Genomic DNA, 18,166 nt, shown 5'->3' on the forward strand with positions numbered 1-18,166 from the left:
ACACACTGCTGAGGGCTGAGTATCCAAAACAGCAGGGTTAGAAACTGTTAATGGATTTTACTACTTTGTAGGATTTTAAAATTGCACTTGTTAGAGGACACAATTTATTGATAACTACATTATATCATTAGTAATTGATTTGTGAAACATAGTAGTTACTAGCATGAATTATTTTCAATCCGAGAAATAATTGCTTATTCCTCTGCGGTTTAGATCTTCGGACTACTCAAAGAGATACACACATGTGAGTTGTCTGCAGCCCTTTAGGCTTTTGAGCATCATGACAAAGTGATGTTCTAAAAGGCAGGCATACATAAGAATATGCATCCGTCAGTCACTTAGAAGCTGGTTTTGTAGTTATTGACTTAATTACCAGGTATCATTGAGCTAAAGATATTAATGGGTTTGGATCACATCTTCCTTCAGTATTCTCATATATGAATGGGAATTGTAAAATGAATAACAGGAAAGACTATTTTAAAAAATAAAATTATTTGGGTTTTTGTTGTCATTGCTGTCTTCTGTGAGATCATGACAAACTTACACACCATAGACCTAAATAGACGTCAGCAGAATCCATAGCTTCTTTTGGGTCCAGATACTGCAAGTTATGTTAATTAACTCTGAGCAATTGGTAGAAATTTTAACTATAAAAATATTAAATATAGCCTTAGCCAGGTGGCTCAATGCATAAAATGTCCATCTGGCATGTCCGAGGGCATGGGTTCAATCCTTGGTCAGGGCATGTAAGAGAAGTAATTAATGAGTAACAACTAAATGGAACAACTAAGTGAAACAATGAGTTGATACTTCTCTCTCTCTTTCTCTTCCTTTGCCCCCTTGCTCTCTCAAATCAATGGGATTTTTAAAAATTTAAATATTTCCATTTCTATAAAAAATTATTCTATACTAGCCTTTTAAAACAAAGGATACTAGAACCTTCTCCTGAAGACAGGTGCACATTGTGAAAGTCTATTACATATAGCTATATTATTACTCATTGAGTTACATAGCATTTATACTATGCTTTATAATTAAGTGTAAAGCAAATCCTAAAGAAGTATAGACACCATCCCAACAAGACCCAATTAATCTTAAATCTACTGATTATAGTCTCATTTATTAGGAAGATATTCCCACTGCATTAAATAAATGCATTGTTAAAGAATGTCTCCCCAGATAGATCAAAAATCATTCATTAAGTTTCATGCTCATCTAGCTAAATGGAAGCTAATGTACTCGGTGTCAGTGTCAGATTTCCTTTCTCAGTCTTTTGCGGATGACGCGCTGCTTTGTGTGCCGTCTTAATGTGCTGCAGTTTTTCTTGTTCTTCAGAATAGCCCAAATACTCCCAATGTGGTCCAAATACTCCTTCTTGAAATTGGCAAGGCAGCAGCCTGCAACCAGCTTATGTCTCAGGGCGACTGGTCAGAGAGAACCAGGGAAAAGAAGGCCATCACGCTTCTGCTTGTCCAGAAAGCACCATGAGGTACTTATAGGCTATATTTGAGAATTATTATTTATTTCTCTACATACTAGTATGGGAGTTTAGAGGTATCTATATATTTAGAAAGTACTTTGTTCTTTTTTTTTTTTAATTTAATTTTAGAGAGAGAGAGACAGAAACGTCAGTTTGTTCCTCTATGTGCCCTGTCCAGGGATCAAACCAGCAACCTCTGCACATTGGGATGATGCTCTAACTAACCAAGCTATCCTGCCAGGGCAGGGTAAAATGTGCTTTGTTCTTTTTCTCACTGATTTACATCATTAGTTATCAAATTAGCACATGGGAAGTACAAATTTGCATTACAGAATTACAGGAAACTGGATGCCTTTCAGCGCTTTTTATTTTTCTTTTCCACCACAGCCAGAGAGATGGAAAACTGGATCCGAGCTTTGGAGTCTCTCAGAGTACTAATTGGAGGCTTTCTGCCTGTACTAGAATCCCCACACGCTCATGAAACCAGCTTCTGGCTTCACCCATCATGCTATGGCTAAAAAGGTCTGGTTAGTCTTAGGAAGAGTCCTTTCTAACTTTTTAGATGTAGAAACTGAGTCAACAAATGACATTGTACACTGGATAAAGGTTGGCCCTAAAAGGCTTTAAGTCTTTTGCCATCTTTGATCCTGTATGCTCTTATCTGGCTGAGGTCACTCTGCGGACTAAGTCTGGGTTCCCCTCAGGAAGCACTGACTAAGGCAAGGGCTTTTGTAGGCAGGTAATTTATTTTGAGAGTAAAGCCAGGGAATGGAGTGGGGGTAGAGGTGGAAAAGAAGACTGAATCAGAAGGAAGAAAAAAAAATAATCCATCTAGGAGTGCGTTTGCCATTCAGTCATGCTGTGAGCTTGATCCTGCTAGAACTGTGTGACAGCTGTGCAGACTGCAGCTCAGTATTATTCATTCAGAAGATGAGATTGTGATGCCTGAGTGCTGGGCCCATTCACCTAGGCATCCCTGGAGCCTTTATTCCTAAAATATTTGTGAATATATGGAGAGAAACTTATAACCCTGAATGTCTAGTCTTGGAGTAATTCTCCTAATTTACTACATGTAAAGTGAAATTTAAGAACTTTTCTCAGCAGTTTGCTGTACATATATCAGATTATATTGTTTCTATTGCTTTTAATTTTGCTGTTATCATCAGACTTAATTTAATCCTGGAATATATCTTAGGTATATAGTTCTATCCTTTCATTTTTCAAATGAGCAAACACAGGCCCAGAAAGGCAAGGTGAATATCTGAATATCATACAGCAGTTCAGAAAAAGAGCCTATTTTATAGTATAACATTAATTGGCTCCCTGTTTAAGCCCGAACATACTCCACTGCCTCAAAATTGCAGTATGTGTCTGAAAACAGGTTCTGTTTTAGGCACATTAGATTCCTGAATTCCAGTACCCTTTGGGATGAGGTAGTCAGCCACTGTGTACAAGTAATAGTAATTGCCAGAAGTCATATTTTGGTAAGCATTAGTATTCACTAGTCTCTATTATCTTCAATTCAGATACATGGACGATTCCAATTCTCTGCATGACCACATGGCCAGTTCTAGCCAATAAAACTATTTATAACTCTGGGTCAAAACATTTGCCTGTACTTCAATCTCAAGCCTTTTCTTTCCCTAAAATACTTTTGGGGAAGGTCATGTGTTTGAAGTAAGGGCATCTTGAGATAGTGAAGCCTCCATCAGCTGCATTTCTTGAGACACAAATATGAACAGTCTCTCTTCCCACCTATATATGTTAAATGCCATTGAGTTGACTCTGACTACTGGTGACTCTGTGAGTGACATGTTCTGCCTTCAACAGCCCTGTTCTACCTGTACTCCAACCTAAACTGGGAGAGTAGTATGAGCAAGATATCAACTTTTATGAGTTTGGGGGATTGTTGTTATTATATTAATAGTTTAACATAGTCCATACTAACTAATATATTCTGGAAGCAAGGTAATTATTCTATGCTTTTGAATCACCTTTATCTTTTATTTTTTTGTTGATCCTCTTCATATCAAATCTGGGTTTTTCTTACTGTGATGGTAGATGAATCTCTGTCAAATTTCTTAGCAATTATTCACTCTTGTATTAACAATGATTTGCCTCTCTGTGGCAGCTATGAGAATATAACTCACAGACCTCCAGCTACAGGGAATGTAATTAACCATGGACTCCAGCTCTTGTGTTCTAAATTCCATCATTATGTTTGTTCAGGGACCTTGTTTCCCATCCACTGCTCCCAACCTCTGACTAACTATGATAAGGGTACTAAAGAAAGCATGTTCTTGAATGAAGTAGGACTCCTCTGGCAGCCAACCTCCTCGATCAAGGACTTCCTGATTTGTTTCTTGAAGAACCCAGACTTGTACACTGTGCATGTCATAAATAAGATTACCTCAAAATATAAAGTCTTTCTGGGCCTACTTATTTAGTGATCAGACACTACCTTTGAATTACTCATTTTCTTTAATCCACCACCAAAAATTTTAGAGCAAGAAAAATGCTTAAAGATCTCATCCAGAGTTTCTCAAAATGTAGACCAATTACATCAGAATCCACTATGGTAAGAATCCACTTGTATAAGTTCGTCACAGACCTCTGACTATCTCTGAGGATGGGACCTAAAAACCTACATTTATGAACTAACTCCCCAAGTAGTTCTTATTGCTTATTATGGAAAATCACTGTTCAAGTTCACATAAAACTGAAATCTAGTGAAACAAGTAAAGAAATCCCAATTATTTAACCAATTAGAGCCAGAGTTCATCCTAAAACATAAGTCTTCAAATTCAAACGTCAGCACATTAACTGTATATGTGGCACACTGTAGTATACACAGTGCATCCCATAGCTAGAGAATTTCTACTCTCAGATCCTTTGATATCAGAACTTATAGGAAAAAAGTCTTTTACTCCTTTGGTACTTAGAATACTTGTTATTGCATTGAAAATTCTGACAGACATCTGGCCATTTTCAAAGACTTGGTCAAGGTGATAACCAACAGTTGTGAGCAATAAACTGAAGAGGTTTGTGACGACCTTTCCAGAGATATAAACTAAAAATTTTACAGCTAATGTTATGAATGAAAGGATAGCTTGAAAATTACATGTGTGGTGGTATTTTAGAATTGACTTTTGAGTGATTAGTTGATTTGATGTTTATTTTAAATGTTGAAAATAACAAGGTCATGAAAATGTTAGTCTTGTCATGGCCAGTGTAATGACTAAATTAGATTTGGTGTGCACTGTTAATCAGTCTAATAAAGCTAACTGATGGTGTGATCTATGTTAGTCACATTTACAAGCCTTGTAAAAAAAAGTAGCACATAAATTAAAAATAATCTTGATAAAAAAGAGCACACATAAATTGAAAATAATCTTGATAATTGAAGAAATACCTCATTAAAATCAAAAGAATAAAACAGTAAAAGAAAAAAATGAACAGAAACAAAGCTACAGTTAATCAGAAACATGCATAAATAAAAGACAAGGAACAAATTACAGAGTTTAGATATACAAATATATGTACTGAAAAATACATGGGAACTCAAAATCTTTGTCAAACTGTAAATAAATATAGTAATATATAACAATATAAGCACCAAGTTCAAGCATGACTAGTAAATCACAACTCAGATAAAAGTTGATACTTTATTATCAACATTAGGTCAGCTTATATTAATATTTTGCTCAACTGACCTTGAAATGTAACAGGAAAAAGTAAAATCATTCATTGTTACCAATAGGGGAAGAAAGTAGACTCTATAAGGAAAGTGTAAATATATTGTCTTGTTTATCCCAGAAAAGTAAACCACAGCTCTGCTTTTATCATAAAGAAAATTCCAATGGTTGGAATAGAGCACTTTAAAGGTAAAAGGACTTAAATCACAAAAATCATAAAAAAGTTAGTTTATGGGAGTAGAAAATTTAAATCTAGGACAAATTTCTAGATAAGACTATAAATTCCATAAAGATAAAAATCATAACTTTTCAATTCAGTATTAAGTATTCAACACATAGAACAGTGCCTGGCACCTAGTAATCATTCAGACAGTGGTGAAATAAATGAACATGTTCTTATAGTTGAAAGTCTAGAAGAGTTTAGGTGTTTACAATGACAAGAAAGAAAAGTTAAAATAAAAATCAATTCAAAAAATTTTTATATTTAAATCCTGTGGTATATATTTGGGTCTTATGTCTAATGACTGATAGGTGTGTTCAAGATTATTGGTCTAAAAACTCACCTTACTGGGTTCCTTTATTCAATTCGGATAAGAGTAGCAGAAAGAGAATAGTAGAGAGATAATGTAGACCATTATTTTTATTTGAAAGGACATTTATGGATTTAGGAAATGTTAACTGCTGCAGAAAATTATTGCAATAACAGCAGGAGGATGAAGTCTGAAAGAACCAGCCAATTTTTAAATGCTTCTTTATTAATAATTCTCTTGTACCAGGGGGTTTTATCATGTTGATTAGCTGATTGAAGATAACTGCAGGAGAGATGGGTTCAGGCCACAGCGAAAACTGACTTTATTTTTTTCCACAATCATACTTTCAATGTTTACCATAGATATTCTTCATTACTAGCTTTTCTCCCTTATATGTATATACACACACACACTCACACAACCTTCCTTCTTGTATCCAACTAACACAATTACCTGATGCTTACTGGGCATTTATAAATATTTGTACTTTCTGAATTAAAAAATTAAGTAAAAGTTACCCTCAAAGATTCAGAATTATATTCCTTTAAGTATATTCAGGTTGTAAAAATCACTTACTGAAGAATATATTCATAGGGTGCTTTTGGCCAGTCTCTATTTTATTATCTGTTATTGTCAGGAAAATTAAAATATACAACTACTATAGTCTCACTCTGGGAATTCAGAGAGTAAAATCAGGCCAAGTCATCCAGAAAAGGGTGAAGTTCCTCTGATCTGGAAAATTGACACCGTACAGCCCTAGGCAAGATAATGCCTTTCTCTACTTAATGTTTTCATAGCAACCCAAACTTCATAACCTTTAAATCAACCTTGGCCTAGTTTCTTAATATTTCGCATGTCAGCCTGAACATCACACTAGCATTGCTATTTGGAGCTCCCATGAAGCACTGTGATTGGGTTCCCATTGTATATCCTGTCTGTTTAAATATTCTGTGACTATTATGTAAAATGTTAAAATAAGTAAGGAACAATTTGCTAAATCAACTTTCTTTTTTACATATCACTGTTTTGTGTTTAAACAAATTGACTAGAGGATGATATTTTGCCCAACATGTGCTATGTTATAATAGTATAATAATCCTATTATTTATACCATGTATACTATTACATTCAAATTAATGCCTTCTTTATAATTAAAAATGTTTGACCAATAACAAGGGAAGGAAAAACAATTTTACCTTCAATCCGAGGGATTGAGTTGAATGATAAAGTAATATTTTACTAATTGAATTTTCTACTTTTTCTGTCTTAAGCATAACAAAATCAAAATTGCAATGCATTTCAATGAAGAAACATCCTAGATAGTATCTAATAATTAAGAATTTTCTCTGTGAATATCTTGTATTGAAATATTGAGAACAAAATTGAAGTCAAATATCTTCTTATTTTTTCTGTTATAGCTCAAAGACTTGATTGGTTCCATTTTCACTCTATTCTGCTTTGGATCTTCTGCTTCTGGTGCTGTTTTTTTGTTGTTGTTTGTTTGTCTTTAACTTTCCTGGCTATTCTTCAAGGGAAATATTTTTCCCTTCACTTTGCAACAATCGATCATCTAAAAAACTATCAATTTCAGTTTCTTGACATTTCGATTTTATTGTATCTTAAGAGCATTATATTTTCAATTCCTGCTCAGCCATATTTCTATATTGCACTACTTACTTAATAGCGGCTGATGGAAATTGTAGTGACAGCTGAGTCTGAATACTGTATTAAAAAGAATACTGAGTCTGCTGAAGCTCATTTAGTCTAATCCAAAGAGCTTTTATTTTTGTGGCCTACAAATATTAAATTCTATATTAATTTCATCTAAGAGTCAGTGCGAGGACACAATTATTATGTTGTTCATTCTTAAAGGAAAATAACAGTAATTATTTACTTTTATTGTGTTAGTGCTTCCCATAACTATATTGTTTAAATGTTACTCCACAGAAGTGAGTATTTTCATGGATTCCAGATAGCTTAAAGAAGTTTGGAGGAGTGTTTCAGTTACAATATAAGTAACTGTGAAAATATAAGTAAAGAGAGGTTAAAAATTCTTACATACAAATTCAAATGGCAAATACTGTTGCATGCTTTTCACCTTGGGCAGCATCTCTCCAGCATCTGAGACACTCTTTTGGTCAATTCTCTTCAGTTTTTTTTTAATGGAGTAAATGATTTCTAAAATACAAAAAATATTTTAATATGTATTTTGCATTTTATTTCTTTAGAAGTTGGTTTTAAACTTATAATAACTGTTAGGAATATGGTAAGATATGTCACTCTGTTCATTCTCTCCTGGTACAATATGAATTTAGTTAGAAATAAAATTAAGAACAAAGCAAAGAATATTTTATCTTTTTAAAAGAATGTTTAGAATGAAAATATAAGTGTTCTAACAATTTTTTTTTATTTCACTTGGGCCATAAATTTGCAAATGCATTCTTTGGAGAAGCTGCTTTCTGAAGGCAAATGTACCCACAATTATATGGAATTTTACATATGTAGCTAAATATTTAACTTAGTTTAATATTTGATCAAGACTTTTTTTCTATTATAGAAAAATTTAAAATCCAATAATACTTAAATGTTTGCTTAATATTCTTAGCAATTTTATAGCTTCATATTCTTGTAAGAATTTTAATTTTGAAACCAAGCTTAGAATGAGTCATATTGTATAGCTATTTTATTCTGGTACCATGATATAAACAGAACTTTATTTTTTACAAGATTTCTTTAATAACCACCTTATTAATAGAAGCATTTATTACATTAGCACTGATATATTCAACAACAGTCTTCATGGAAGAGATGTTTGTTTATAAATAGGCTGTAATTTTGAAATTCACAACATTGAATTAGTACAACTGGACATATTTTTATTCACGACACACCCGATAGTATGTAAATATTTTTAAAAGATTTTTTTGCCTTCTAAAAAATCTCCATTTCATTTGAGAAGAGATTGTTCCATACTGGAAAACTTTAAGCACATAACACTTTTTATAAATTTGCCTGTGCTGCAACCATATATAATCACGTCTACTCAGAGAGAGTTTTTTGCTAAAGCGGTCTTTGCAATTTGGCGGGGTGAGGGGAGGGAGAGAAATAATTTGATAGATTAAAAGCTTCAAAACATTAATTTTCACTATCCTACAGAATAAAAAAATTGTACAAGGAGTGCTCAAAATTAAAATCATGTAGGCCCTTTAAAACTACAATCTGATGAGAGCTTTTAAATTTCACAGATTAAATGTTTCTAAGAGCTTAATATTTTCACCGTTTATTGCGACTCAGTGCCATCTGGCTTTTGTAACTGATGTCCTGCCTCTATCGGGCAGGAGAGGGCGCCCTAGCATTGTTGACACCAGATACCTCCTGGTGCATTGCGCTAGCATCTTGTTCCCAGGACGGAAACATACTATTTCCCTGGAGGGTTGTCGTTGAGAATCTGAAAGGGTCAAGCTGTTACCAAGTTATTCCGAGAGGCTTTAATTTCAGACCACTAAATGCAAGTTGTGATTGTCAAAGGTCCCCCACGGCACGCCGCACCGAAATTCTCCAATTACGAAGCCTTGATTTATTTATTGCAAAAATGCTGAGCATAGAATTTCATGGCTGGGAAATTGGCAATGGACATTACAGCCGATAATTATTTTTAAGAGAAATAGAAAATAAGCACTTTTTAAAAATCTAGAAATATCACGAGTCAATAACCACTCTAGAATTAATCATGGCAGCAGATTATTAAATTGTGTGTTCCCTTATCTAAATGGTATTTTACTTTCTCTCTTTCAAAGAATGTATTTTATTTCTATTTAGAAAGTAATTTTTAAAACTGATTAAGCTTTCCAGAGGATGAGTTTAAACTGTCCTAAAGCGGAAAGCTTAGGGTGAGGGAGATTCGGTATGTATCTACTATGTAATGTGAACTATAACACTACTCAGGCAGGAATATTGTACAGCCTTGACTCTTGTTCCTTCATGAGCTACCTGAGGCAAGGTGGATGCTGGGATCAGCACAATTGCGTGAATACTGGAAAGGAATCAAGGCTTTCATGCTTATGTGTAATGCTTTAAACCCATTTCAATGTCTGTTGACAGCTCTTAATGGGCACATGAAGAATATTCCCCCAACCCTTTTACCATTTGAGTAGTCCCTTTTCCCCCCAGTGTGTTTCACCTATTTCCTCCCAGATTGTATAAAACTGAATATAAACCTAGGTAATCAATGTCCATGAAAGACCAAACTCAGAGTTCTAAAATTGGAAGACAAATAGAATCCAGTTGAAAAATTGGGCAAAAATATATCTGGTTGAGGATACTGTGCTTGGCAGTTTCATTTTATGAATCATTTTATGTAATTCTATCATTCACGTATTAAAGAACAAATCTGATGAAATGGATGACCCATTTTGAACCACTTCTGTCTGGATTAAAACTGGTGTTGCTGCCTCTATTGCCCAATCTGGATTGTTTTATCTATTCCTGATTTAAACATTGTTTACATTTGTGGCTCGGTAAACTAATGCAAGCATGTGCAGCAATTTCTTTTGAGAGCCCAGGCTGACTAAAGATTGGTTGATTCTCTCTCTCTTCTTTGATTCAGTATTTATTTTTTATTTATTACTTTTAAAGAGATGAAGGAGAGAGAGAGAGAGAGAGAGAGAGAGAGAGAGAGATCTGTTGTTCCACTTATGTTTGCATTTATTTGTGGATTCTGGTATGTGCCTTGACCAGGTACCCAACCCAAAACCTTGGCGTGTGGGAACGATGCTCTTGAACTACCTGACCAGAGCTTGATTTATTTAGTTAAGAGATTTAAATTTTATTATTTATATACAATACTACCAATATTTAAGCCAGGACACTGGACTATGAGTAGATGTATTGAATATATTGATACGGACCCATACGACCCTAGACTCCTAAAGTGAATCTTCACTGCCTAGGATTTAGTAAACCACTCTGCCTTGACACACCTGCCAGAGCTATGAGGTTGCTGCTTCGTCGGGTTTTCCGCAGTGCGGGTTTCAGGCCTCCTGGCCCTGCAGTGCCTCCGGCCGGCCAGGAAACCGTGAAGTAAGCTCTGTGTACCAAGGCTGTCTGCAGAGCTCCACACTTTGGACCCACCTAGGAAGGCTGCCCTGGGGTGAGCCTGGCCGGAGGCAGCAGGCTAGGTGGGTGGACTCCTTTGGGGTCTCACCTAGTCAGGCCCCATGCCATCCTGTCCTGGAGGGTCTTGAGGTCCACACTTGAGTCTGTCGCAAGTCCCTTTGGTGAAAACACCAACATTGTTAAACTGCGTAGCTGAGGACCTTACATTCCTGTTTTAAGGTAGATGACTTAAGGGAAAAAAAAGAGACTTCATCCTCCTCATTCTTCTTGAAGTCCTGACCATTGCTTAGATTTGGGTTTCAGGTTAAATAGACTGAAATTGTTTCCCAATACACATACATTAACTGTATATGCATAACCACGTGAAGTCGGAAAAGCACAGCCAAGTGTGGCAAAAGCTAGAGTGGACTATTTCGTTAACCATTAGGTTTTTCTATATGCGGCATTTCCCTGCTTTTAATTTTTCTTTCGCAAATTATCTAATCTGCTGTTATACTGTGGGACAGGGGCAGAACGCTCCCATTGCAGTTGGGTGAGATCAGAGAGGAGGGCTGTGGTCAGCACCGCGGACAGCGGCAGGCGCAGAGGGCGCGGCCACTTCGGTGGATCCTCCTTGGCTGCTCTCCTTTGTTCGCGGCCCCTGCAGGCCAAGGCTGAACAAAGACATCTACCAAGGCTTGCTTTCCGAGCCTCGGTTTGTCTTGGGCTCTAAGGCTGTGGTGCAAACTACTTTAACAAAGTCCACCTCACTGGCTTTCAACTAAATTAATTTACAAAGTCCTTCTAAAGTTTGTCCTACTCCTTTGACTGATTTGGTCATTGCGACTATGACGTAACAGGGAAATGATCTTGGCTATTTAAAGCCAGGCTGGGCCGACTGGGAAGAGAAAGGGGAAGTGGCGGTAGTGGTGGTGGCGGCGGTGGGGGGGCGGTTCCGAGCTTCCCCAAGCAGCCGCGCCGGTTGAGGTTCCTCGCGCAAGGTAGTAAGGATGCCATTTAATGTTATTATTCTCTCACTCGTCGGGTCTGTTACCGCAGGTGGGCCCAGAATTGCAAACAATCATACTACTCACTCTGGAAAGAACCACTGCTTTCTAAACGCTCCAACTCTCTAGAATATTTGCACAAAGGGGAACTCCTGCTCCCCTGACAGCTGTCACTGAAGCGCCCCTAGAATCTCCCTCGGGGATCTGCGTGCAGATTTCCGAGCTCTTACTGAGCACCGTGACCCTTTGGCTTGCGGGACACCAGGTTGGTCCTGGAATCAGTTTGAGGGTCTCTATCCACAAAGGCTGAGTTGGTTCTACCGCCCCTGAAATCCCATTGCAGTTGCTTTTTCCCCTTTCATATCCTGAGACGCTCTGGAGTCCTTCGAGTGCAGCCGTAGGCTCCGCTCTTGGCATTCACCGCGTGCCTTAATTGTATGACATTAAATCAAGGTCCGCTGTGAACACGGAGGGCAGAGTCTGATCTTGATCCGGAAAGTAACTGACCCCCTGCGAATACCACGCGTCTCCTCCTGCCCTTCCCCCTCCCGGGAGCTCCGAGTTCCTACGACTCGGCCGGAGTCCTAACTCAGAGTCCGGGCTCCGGGCTCCGCTCGCCTCCTGCCGCAGCTGCCAGAGCCGCTGCTAATTAGACTGTGGGGTAGAGATGTGGACGGTGCGTGTCTGCGTATACAGATGCATCTATCTGCATGCCGTTTACAGCACACCTAAAAGCACACATACGCCTATAAATCTAGTTTTCAAGTGATGGCGTGGGTCGAAGTTAATTATTCCTCTGGTACAGATCTAATTTCGCAATGGTGTTATTTCACGAAGGCAATGAACTGGGATGGTTTGCCCCGGCATCTCTTCTAAGTCACTTGTAAGGAAGGGCAGGTTTTAAGGACCGTGCCATGGCTTGGTCTGCTGCAGAAAGCCTTGCCACTCATTTCCTGCTGTGGGGGTGAGACCTAGCACATACAGAGGGAGAGAATCATACGTGAGTGTATGGAAAACACACACGCAGCTACGCCTGGTCTCTGCGTCCTCTGATAACGTTACCGCGGTTTTGTTGGGGAGATTTGGGGGAGACAGGAGAGTCCAAGGGCGGGCTGGGTCATCTTTCTTTGTAATGCGGAAAAATTAACTCAACCGCACCTGCCTAGTCCCGAGAGAGCCGGGTGCCCATCTGGTCTGGCTACAGCTCTGCTGCAGAGAGAGAAGGTTGCTCGCTAGGGTTCCCCACTGACGGGGAGCCTGGGCCTCGAGGCCGGGCCGGACTCGGGGTTCCGGTTCAGAGCAGCGCAGGGGCCGCGCGCTCCCCGGACTGCGGCCAGGGTCTGGAGGCTGCGGGAACCCAGGCCGGGCGGAGGGAGGGCGAGCAGGAGAGGAAGGGGCGAGGGGGGTTGACCTCTACGGGCGGCGCCCTCTGCGCAGCGGGCCGGAGGCGGCGGCCGCAGCGGCTCTTTTTGCGGCGTCCCACACGGCGCGGTCGGCCCCGAGGGAAAGGCCCGTTGCGGTTCCAGGGTCCGAGGAAGGGGGAATCCTCCGCGGCCGCGGCCCGAGGGCGACGGAGAGCTCGGCTGCGGCTGGAGAGAACGGCTAGAGCTGGTCTCGCTCTGAGAGCCCAGAACACGCCCCTGCAAAACAGAACCACAGAGCAGAATTAGAGAAGGAGGCGAGAGGGCGCAGTGGGAGGCTGGGGAGAAGGGACAGGGGGAAGGCGGGGCAGGAGCAGGAGCAGGAGATAAGGTGACGGGGAAGGGGCCACGGGACCCCAGCTGGCGGACCGGGACCTCGGTTCCCAAGCTTCAGCCCCGGGCGGCGGGACTGCGGCGCGTGGAGCCGGGGAGCGCGCAAGTCCGGCTGCGGAAGCTGCGAGGTGGGGGTCAGAGGCTCAGGCACCGTCGCTGCCAGAGGAAAGGTTTCTCGAGCTGGAACAGTCCAAACACGTCTGCAGATGGTCCTCCGGCGCAATCCGGCTTTCCCGCACCCCGCGCCCCTCTGCCTTGCCTTCCCCCTTTCCCTCAGACCGCGCTCGGGATCCGCACTCTCCACCCCTTCTTGGCTCAGGACTCTGCAAACTGCAAGACCAGCGAGTCTCAGCAAGAAAATCGAAACGATCGATAAGAGAAAGAATTACATATACACATAGCCTACCTACTAGCCCTGCTCAAACCTGCCGAGGACCAGAGCGCTTTCAATCGCTGCTCAGCGCATTCACGGAGAAAAGAGGAGGCTGAGAGGTTTCGGTGGTATCAGGTGCTCTAGGGTGGGAGCTGGGGGTGGGTCGGGGGTGGGTCGGAGCGGTCCAGTCTTTCCCCCTCGCTTGCTGATCCAGAATTAGGGATTAATGGCTCGCTCCAGCCAAACAAATAAGGCATCTGCTTTCAGCACAAGAGGATTACACGGGCTGCTGACGTCACCAGTCAGACAGATGTTGGCTCCCAAAGTCCTGAGCAGCTCACTGTGTCCTTGAAACCAAAGAGCCGCAGAAGGCGCTCAGCCCCCCAGAGCTGCGCCTGGGTACAGGACAGGGCTAGCGCCCCTCCAGCCCTTGCCTCCCCCCATCCCCAGGCTCCAACGCAGAGGCCCAGAGACAACCCTCTAAGACGTTGCACCCCCAGTGCCTCCAGATTTCCCTTCACAGCCCTTCCATCAATGCTCAGGCTCGCTCAGGGCAAGCCAAAGTCACCATTCTGTTGCTTTCCACAAAAATGGAGACAAGAACCGACCCCGTCTGGACATCTCATCTAGACCCCTAATTCTAAGCTCTTGGGCTCTTGTTTACTCACACATGATTGGCCAAGTGACAGCAAAATAAGCATCTTAGGCCGGACAGTCCATGCTCCAGATGAGGAGCAGCCTCTTAATGATGTGAGCAAGCGGCAGAAATAGGGCTTATCTGCATCTCCTCTTCTCGTCCCTCAGCCATCTTTCCCCCAGGCCAAGGTTTAAGTTTATGTTTAATGTTATGACGAATGCCATTCCCAACGAATGAGCCTTTCTGAACAATGACCCCCTCCCAACCACCGCACTCTGCGTCCCAACTAAAGCCTTAGGCCATCACTTGGTGAGCCATGGGGACCTCACCATGGTCCTGATCTTCACATTTTCTTTGCAAGTACTTTGAAGATGTTTTGGTGTGTGTGTGAGTGTGTGTGCGCACAAAACATATCTAGCTCCTAATTTTAAGAATGTGTACAGTCAGATAACTGCAGTTTCATTCGATAGCCAAATTCAACGAGTAAAAATATATTAATAACTGTATAAACCCTCTATAATATTGTTTCAAAATTTAAATTTAAATATACACTATTCTAATTTCTCAAGCTAGTATGTTATTTTTGCCCTATGATTCCCCAGGCCTTTACAAGTCACACTGAATTCAGGTTATGAAATAAACCAGACACATGAAATTGGAAATTTAAATGAGCAACATTGAATGTGTTATGTAATCTCTAAATGCAATGGTTGCAAATGGAGTTCAGATCTTATAAATAAATACAGGCAATTCAAACAATGTATGAAACAAAATAAATTTATCTTTGACACAGAACCGCACTGAAGCAATCTTGTGCCCCAAATCAAATAAGTATAATATATATGTAAAAAATCTGTGACTTTCTTAGAAAAAAAATGTTTGCCCCCCACATTGCACTGTTAGTTATAGACTGCAATGCCTAAACAGGAGACGTAGCTGGATTATATCTCTATTCATATTATTTCTGTCTATCAAATGGCATTTAATATTTCCAATTTTATGCATTTAAAAATGCAGTTACTGATAAAAATCAGTTTAATTTGCTCTAGTGTCATTCAGCTACTGCCAGCCTAAAATAGTAGAATTTCTCTACTCTCACTCTGTTTCAAGGCCTTATAAGAAACAGCCTACATCTTGCTTAAATGAACGGATTTAAATTTGTTACTTACCAGTAACAAAAGGTAGACCTCATTTTAAGTCGATGAAGAACATATATAATATTATTCTTTATCAGGGTATAGAAATCATTGGGTTTTCAAAAAAACTTAATTTGAGTAAGTTGGAAATACCACACTTTAAAGGAATCTAATTCCCTCTAAAAATTAAAAGGGTTGTTTTTACCTCCTACCGTGTTTTGAATGTAAACTTCTATTCAGCTCCCACAAAATTTTACTAAAGTCCCTTTTGCTCAGTGATTTAATATTAGTTCGCTGTCCATGGTCTTGATCCACAGGGAAGGAGATGCTAGTGGCGCATTTTGAAAAAAAAAAAAAAAAATCACAATGTTTTTGCACCAATTTGATGCCCTAACATTTTAAGATAATGTCAAAGGGGGAAATACCCATAGGCTTTAAATGTTCTCTCCATTCTATTTGTTTTCATTTTTCTATATTTGAGAGGACAAGAAGCAGATGGGGAAAGTTTGCCTTTCATTATTTTGGGGCTCACAAAAAATCACCATCTAATGTTGGGGTCCAAATAATTGTAATAAATAGAAAATACTATTTTTCAATATATTGTTTTCAAAAAAGTCACATAGACATCCTTGTATAGGCATTCTTGTTCATTTTAACATATGGTTTAACAAGTAAAGAATTTTTTTTTTCAAAAATGACAGATTAAGAAGAAAAAGCCAAACAACAAACCAACAGAAAGATACATATAGGTAGCTAGATATAACACACACACACACACACACACACACACACACTCACACACTCACACACACTCACACACTCACATACATAAGCACTAAGAGCATTACACTGAAGCCCATCTCTAACACTCTTATTTTTTTCCTAGTGAAGCAAAGTACTTAAGGCTACTTAATAATTTCTTCTGTCCAAAACAATGTTTCACATTCGGTTTAAAAAACAAAAGACCGACCTGGTGGAGTAACATTTAACCTCTCCTGGGATTTCCTCAAGGGGGGTGAAAGAATAGAGAAAAAACTTCCCACCTCCGTCCAGACATGTAACTGTCTTTCGTCTTTTATTACTCCTTTCAGATGATCAGGAAAAGTACGCTATTTTTATATATTTACATAAACACATATAAACAGACACATATCGTCCGAATCCTTGAGAGCCGCTGCAGATCTTTGAAGGGCACAGACCTGCACACATTGGTCATATTTTTGTTTTGATTCAAAGTATCCCAACGGTAAGAAAACAAGCTCTCGCCCAAAGGTCGGTACCTACACGGCGCTACCGGGCCGAACTTGAGTAATTCACACTTTTCTGAGCATGAGAAAGCTGCTTTGCAATGAAGTGCTTAGAACTTGGAAGAATCCTGGTACCGGAAGAAAATGGCCTAAACACAATAGAACTCGCCATTTTCTCCTGCGCTGGGCGCTGCCGGGCACACAAAGAAAGCGTGGGCCCGCGGAATTCTTGCACATTTTTAAAGAGGCCAAAAAATACCGCCCCAGAAACACAACTTGTCCCGCCTGGGCGCTCCGAGACGCTCTCCCACCCTTGCTCAGCCCTTATAGCAAGAAGATCCTATATGTGAGTTGTAAATAATGAACCCATCGAAGGCGCGATGCTGGTGAGAGCGCTCTCCCGGGCGACCCTAGCCCCGCAAGCCGAGGAGGCCATCCCGCGCGCCCCCGGACTCCGCTCCAGGCCGGGGGCGCTCACATCCCCTCCATCCTCCTGGGGTCTCTCCTGCCAATCCACCCCGTCTCCCCTGCACGTCTGGGAGTCCAGGACCATAGGATTCTCCTTGACCCGATTTCCATCCAGTATCTATGACCAACCTTGCAGCCCGGAGCCGGGCGGGAGGCTCTCAGGGATGCTCGCGACGCGGGAACCCCTTGATTCGGCGCCTCCTGCCGTCCCCCGCCCGCTGCTCCAAATCGCCGCTTCCAAGATAGCCAGTGTCCTGTTCAGCACGCCCACCACGAGCGCCCCTCTTCTCCCGCTCACGTGCAGAAAGTACGAGCTTTGAGGAAGCCCCCGTGAATAACAACACCCCAACTCAACCGGCGCCCCGACTCACAAAGCGAGCACTCCCAACCAGCCAGCGACGCCGAGACCGCCGAACGCAGGAAAACAGAGTACTTACAGCCCGTGCGCTTGGGGATAATCCGCGTCTCAGCCCGTTAGGTTTGTTTGAAAAAATATATATACAGCTCTCTCTCTATTTGATTTTGCACATCTTCCCCCGTTGAGAAGGAACGAAAACAAAAATCTTGTCGCCTAGCGGGAATGGGGGAGGGGGATGAAGATTTTCATTGTCTGCGCTCTGCACACGCAGCCCAAGGAAAGACGCTCACGGCTGTGTGGGGCTCCTTCTACTTTCTGCTTGAAATTCAGAGGCTTTCAACGCACTAAAGCGGGGGTTTGGTCTCCCTCCCTGCCTCCCACCCTCTG

At 40.8% G+C, this 18,166-nt stretch overlaps 1 long non-coding RNA gene across 1 annotated transcript; it reads right to left on the bottom strand.

Annotated features, from left to right (window-relative positions):
• Positions 1 to 5,892: 5,892 nt before the first annotated feature.
• On the bottom strand, positions 5,893 to 14,089 carry LOC136401175 (uncharacterized). Its single transcript, XR_010750483.1, has 2 exons — positions 13,967 to 14,089; positions 5,893 to 13,446 (listed from the first exon to the last, which is right to left on the bottom strand). It is a non-coding gene; the product is annotated as an uncharacterized lncRNA (long non-coding RNA).
• Between the last annotated feature and the right edge of the window lie 4,077 nt (positions 14,090 to 18,166).

This window comes from Saccopteryx leptura, chromosome 3, assembly GCF_036850995.1.
Source record: "Saccopteryx leptura isolate mSacLep1 chromosome 3, mSacLep1_pri_phased_curated, whole genome shotgun sequence".
Classification (NCBI taxonomy): Eukaryota; Metazoa; Chordata; class Mammalia; order Chiroptera; family Emballonuridae; genus Saccopteryx; species Saccopteryx leptura.